We start from the raw sequence: 5,607 nt of genomic DNA on the forward strand, positions 1-5,607 counted from the left end.
TCTTGTCTAAAGTCATTTTGACCCATATAAGTCTAAAATCTTTGGCATATACATATTAAGCCCCTCTGATCAAAACATTTGTGAAGCCGTGTTTCGTTGCAGTTTTCTGGTTCTGATTGGATGGAGACATTGTTTTGAAAACAATTTTAAAGCCTTGCCTTTAAAATTGGTTTATTACCTTTGATGGGAGGACGATACCAATTAGAACAAATTATAGCTCCTGTTCTGTTCCTCCATCTTTCTTGGGTTCACTAGTAAGAGCACACTAAAAAGTGAATGCAGCTCCAACTTAAATGAATGGATTTAATTGGTAACAAGTAATTGAATCAAGCTGAGCCAATTTTTATTTAATTTAATTTTGAGTTTATAAGTTGCAAAGTTACATTGGTTAATTTGGGCAATTTTTTTCAATTACTTTTTACCAACTGAAGCAGTTCATTTAAGCTGGAGATGCATCCTCTTATTTAATGGGTAGGAAGGGAACTTCAGACAGCATTACTGAATCCAGACATCATTAGGCGTTAGAAAGGCACATGGAGTAGAGCTTTAAGACTGGAGCCACAGCCTCCTGGAAAGACAAAAAAACGCAAGTTTTACAAATGGAACAAAAAGCTGAAGCTCTCCACTATAAAAACCAAAAAACACATTAATTGTGTAAATTTGCATGTGTCACACAGAGTACATTTAAAGAAAAACATTAATTTTTTTCAAAATTCAGTGAGGTATCCTCTGCCCCAAAAAGATTATGGGAATCCATATAGCTCCTATGAAGCGGTTAGCAACGTCTAGAGGTCCGTTTACTAAATTATCTATCAATCGGCTCTTCTTACCTGCTTCCTTAGTGCTAGCAATATTTAGATCCACCTATCATGGCAGCCTCTGTGCTTTGGCTTATCCGATCAACCTCCATTACAGTTTCAGTGTCTGCAGCATCTTGCAGGTTTCCATCTGGATGTTGCTCCGTTCATCTTTCTATGAAATTACACAAAAGAAAAGCATCCCTAAAGCATGATGCTGCCACTACTTTACTTTACCAAGCCAACAGGGTTTCTTTTTGCTTTTTGTATTAGAGTAGAAATATATATATGTATATATTTGAAATCATATCTAAAGGTCATTGAACTCTGTTTGATTTTTACATAAAATCCCTAATAAATACAGTCAGTTATGTAGCTGAAAGTTGGCTAATCTTAAGGGGTTGAATACTTTTTCAGGGCCCTGTAAACACCAACGCTGTATTTATTAATTTTTTTGTGTGATGCTGTAGACACACCTGACGGTTCAATTTATAATAGAGGAAAGATTGTGGCTCACCATGTTTACTCTATGCATGGATGTGATCTCAAACAATAAGGCAGATGGTCAGTCAGTAGCATGAGATCATTGATTAGGTTTTCCCAGCCCTCAGGGAAATATGAGGGAAGGGGAGGCTGTGCTGGACTGTTATGACCTAATAGAGACTGAAGGTGCACTCTAATGTGCTATAACTTTGATGAGGAGTAATATTGAAACATCATTTGAAGTTTTAAGAATGAATTTCCTGTAGTATTTCAAGGGAGGAGGAGCAATAAATATCAAACCCTCATAAAATCAGTCAAGGCAGCCCTGCAGGAGCATGATGAGTTTTCTGCATGCAGAAATATAAAGACATTAATTCTAATCATCCAAAGCTGTCTGACAATCCTGCATGGTTCCAGAAATGGTTTCATGAGCAGAAATAATCAACTGCAAATAAGACGAGGTAATTTACGGTCCAATCCTTGCACATTCAAACACTGTTGTGCTGCAGCCTCTGATCAACGTTTCACCTCTTGCTGGGAAACATGTGAGATGACGGCTGCCCTCTGAGACAGTCCTTGCAGTATTGCAGAAACAAAAGGGTCATCCATTTGCTGCTAAACAATTCCAGCTTTCTGCACAGTCAGTACCTTGTTTGTCAACCCACTTCTGGCTGTAGATGACGCAGCGCTGAGAGCAGGATGAGACAGCTAGAGAAGACAAAATAAACAGAGAGAAAAAGGAGAGAGAGTGCTAGTAATGGAGGGATGAAGTCACCAGATGGTACAGTGAAAAGAATAAACAATGGGAACAATAAACCGGTTTTTATTCAGAGTGCTTCTGTAAAGCCTTAACTGCAACACCCCATGCAGCTCATATGGAGCAGGCAGCTCTAGTATCAGCAGGGCAGGAAATACTTTCTAAACTCTTCGTTTAGGAGCCTCTGAAAGGAAGGAGTGCTTCACCCAAACAAATACCGTGTGAATGGATGTTAGAGTTGGAAATATTTACTTGTCACAGTGTCATTCTGTAGAAGTTACAGAGCCAAAAAGAGTTCACACTTAGCAAATATTTTAATACTCTGTAATCTTTATTCTCTTTTATCTGGATCCTCTGAGTCAGACCAACATAGGCAGCACAGACATTTAAAGTGGAAGAACAAATTGGGCCCTATTTTCAAAAATTTGTTTTAATAAAATACTTGGAAATGGAACCAATATTGCATAGACAGATGTTTCATTTTTCAGTTTCGGACTTTGACTAGGCCATTGTTGAAAAAACAAAAAGTCTAAACCTCTCTGGCTCTGCCTTTGAATTGTTGTTCTGTTTTGAAGGTGAATCTCCACCCCAGTCTCATGTCCTGTGTGGCCTTTAGCAGATAATCCATTATTGTTCTGTTCTTATCTCAGGCTGTCTAGTTATTATTTAAAGAATGCCTTTTTTTCATACTAATGTTGTTAAGTTTGTCACACATAGTGTTTCACATGAGGGGGAAATAATAATTAAACTTTGTTGATCTCACATTGGAGAAATGTACCCTTGCATTTAACCCATCTCTTTGGGGAGCAGTGGGCTGCCATCATGGAGCACCCAGGGAGCAGTGTGGGGTTAAGGTTCTTGCTCAGAGACCCAGAGTGGCAGTCTGTGGGAGTGGGGCTTGAACTCAGAACCTCAGGATTCAAAGCTCTACATCTAAACCACTAGGCTGCCAGACTCCAGGAATGTTTAAAAATGTTCAATCCAGGTCTAATTTTACCAGGATGCCTCCCACCTCTACAGCTCACACATTGGATTCATACATGGCTCATACTTCAGAGCAGCAGGTTGAGCCAAACATCCTCTAAATGTGCAGGGTCATCTTGAGCACGCCGTTTCACTTTTCTTTCACCAGTTCACCGCAGTTCTTCCAGCAGTCCACACTTTCTCTGCTCTCTTTTTCTCATGGTCTTCTCCTTCTTTCCCATCGCCCGGCTTGCCACAGGTTTGCCTGCTGTGTCTAAAAGTAGCAGCAGCAGCAACCCAGACTGACAGCTCATTGGCTCATTTGGATCACGTGCAGCCTGGAGCCGGACGCTCCCCAGGGCTTTACCGTATTAACAGGAGAAGAGGCGCAAGTGAAATTAGACACTGTTGTTGGACAACATGTGGTAATTTATAAATGTTTTAATTCAGGTTGGGTCCGGATTAGCCAGCAGGTGGCTCCGCTAATCTGTTAGCTCTGCTGTAGAGTATCAAAGTATAAAGGTGTCAAATAGAAATTCAATTGAAGCCCATTGCTTTGTGTTGATCTTTTATTCCAAATGTAATAATATTTTAAGCAGGTGAAGAGGTGTGGATTTTTAAGAGGCTGTATGAATACTTTTTACAAGTATTTACAAAATATAACATTCATTCACTTAACATCATAAGTATTCGTCTCACATATAGCATGTAACTTGAATGAATGTATTTGTTATTTCGGCCCCAGCAGATGGCTGGACCTCTGCTGGAGGTTTCTTCCTGTTAAAAGGGAGTTTTTCCTCTCCACTGTCGCTACAAGCATGCTTAGTGTGAGGGATTGCTGAAGAGTCAATGAATCAATGCAATCAACTGGTTTTCCTTAGATAGAAAACTTTGTATCAATTTGACTGGATGATCTGGTTGAACTGTAAAGTGCCTTGAGATGACATGTGTTGTGAATTTGGCGGTATAGAAATAAACTGAATTGGATTGAATTGAATTATTTACCCATTTGAAGCATCTCTGAGCAGATGAAGTGAACCAGTACTTAGATAACGGCTCAGGAAACTGGTTAATGGACTTCCTTATCAGTCTGCAAAATATTGATTAATTGATTTTTATTTTTTCCTTGTGTTTAGGTGACAGTTATGGGGACATTGAAAGGAGACCTGTGCATTGATCCTGGTCAGTCACAGCTGCTTTTGTTGCACCCTCTTATATACTTTGAATCAATCTCTACTGGTATGTCGAATTAATTTCTGTTTCAGTAAAGAAACAACAATATAGAAGTCTGTTTGAGTCCTTCAAGAAAGCATTCACTGTGGAAACAAAAATAGCAGTCGCCAGAACTAGGGCGGCACATGTACTATAAATAAATGCTGTATATGAATGTAGTGCACACTGTGAGAGTCAAGGTTAACGTGTGGCAGTGACAAGCTCCTGAGCAAGCAGTTGGCTTATGTTGTGCGCCAGGACACCTTGACTTATCCCCACCCCCTCCATCCACCAGACGCCGTTACCGAACCCTGAAAAGACTCAATGGTTGCTTCCTGAAGCACATCTGCAGTGGCATGAATTAAGATGTTTACCTTTTGGTGAATTGTCCACAGCAGGTCTCACTCGGCAGCTTATTGTCCACCTTCCTACAGGTCAGCGGTTTTTCCTGTCCCATAAATCACCTGAGCTGACTTCGTCCAACATGGTTTTTCCGGAATGAGAGTGCATGTTTGTTGGGATTTGCAGTGATTGTTGGTGCTGATCCTTTCCTACCGTTAAGGTCACAGCGCTGGAGGGCATGAAAAGGCTGGAGCAACAAACAAAATAATACCCCCCCCCACCACCACCTTTTCTTTTCCACCTCCCTACCCCCCGCTTCATGGAATGTGTTCGGCTCCTATCCTCGCTGGTATCCGCTCATTTCTCTATCGTGTCAGAGTGGGAATGTCCTGCAGGTGAATGCAGCCCAGTCTGTCAGCTCACACAGGTAGTGGTTACTCTGTAACGTTATGCTTTATGATGAGGCCCTCTGTCTTTACTTAAATCAATATTAATCCAACCTTATAATATATGTTAAGATTATGGATTCCAAAAACAACACCTGCATTCCCTGACATGGCATGTCTTGACATGCTGCGTAATCTATTTTAATATAGGCTAAGGTTTAAAAATCCTGAAATCCTACCACTGATGTAAAACTACCAGAGGTGTAACCATCAGCTCAGAAGACAGGAGACACATTTTTCAGGTCTGTTGAGATATTTATCTTCATTTCCTTACACCAAGGAGCTAACTTTCTTTCTTTACACTAAACTCTGGTTGAGTTGACACATTGAAATTATTGTATACGTATCTATTAAGTACGGTGGCCCTGAAGTGCAAACTGCAACTACAAATCTAAAAGCGCAACTAAATTAAGGAAATCGCAACTACATAAAGCAAAGCGCAACTACATTAAGGAAAACACAATTCCATTAACCTACCGGAAAAGGTAGGTACCAGTGGGAAACATGAGACATCGCTGATTGGACGACGGCGCCGTTTGACCCTTGAACCGGAAGTTGCGTCTGAACAGTCCAGCTTCTTTTAACTGTGTCTTCAGTGTACGCAAAC

At 40.5% G+C, this 5,607-nt stretch overlaps 1 long non-coding RNA gene across 1 annotated transcript; it reads right to left on the minus strand.

The window, feature by feature from the left end:
* Positions 1-784: 784 nt before the first annotated feature.
* Positions 785-4,753, minus strand: LOC107097177. The gene is made up of 3 exons (XR_001481824.1): positions 4,587-4,753; positions 1,929-1,988; positions 785-972 (listed from the first exon to the last, which is right to left on the minus strand). It is a non-coding gene; the product is annotated as an uncharacterized LOC107097177 (long non-coding RNA).
* Positions 4,754-5,607: the final 854 nt, after the last annotated feature.

Source organism: Cyprinodon variegatus, unplaced genomic scaffold (genome assembly GCF_000732505.1).
Source record: "Cyprinodon variegatus isolate N-32 unplaced genomic scaffold, C_variegatus-1.0 Scaffold678, whole genome shotgun sequence".
Classification (NCBI taxonomy): domain Eukaryota; kingdom Metazoa; phylum Chordata; class Actinopteri; order Cyprinodontiformes; family Cyprinodontidae; genus Cyprinodon; species Cyprinodon variegatus.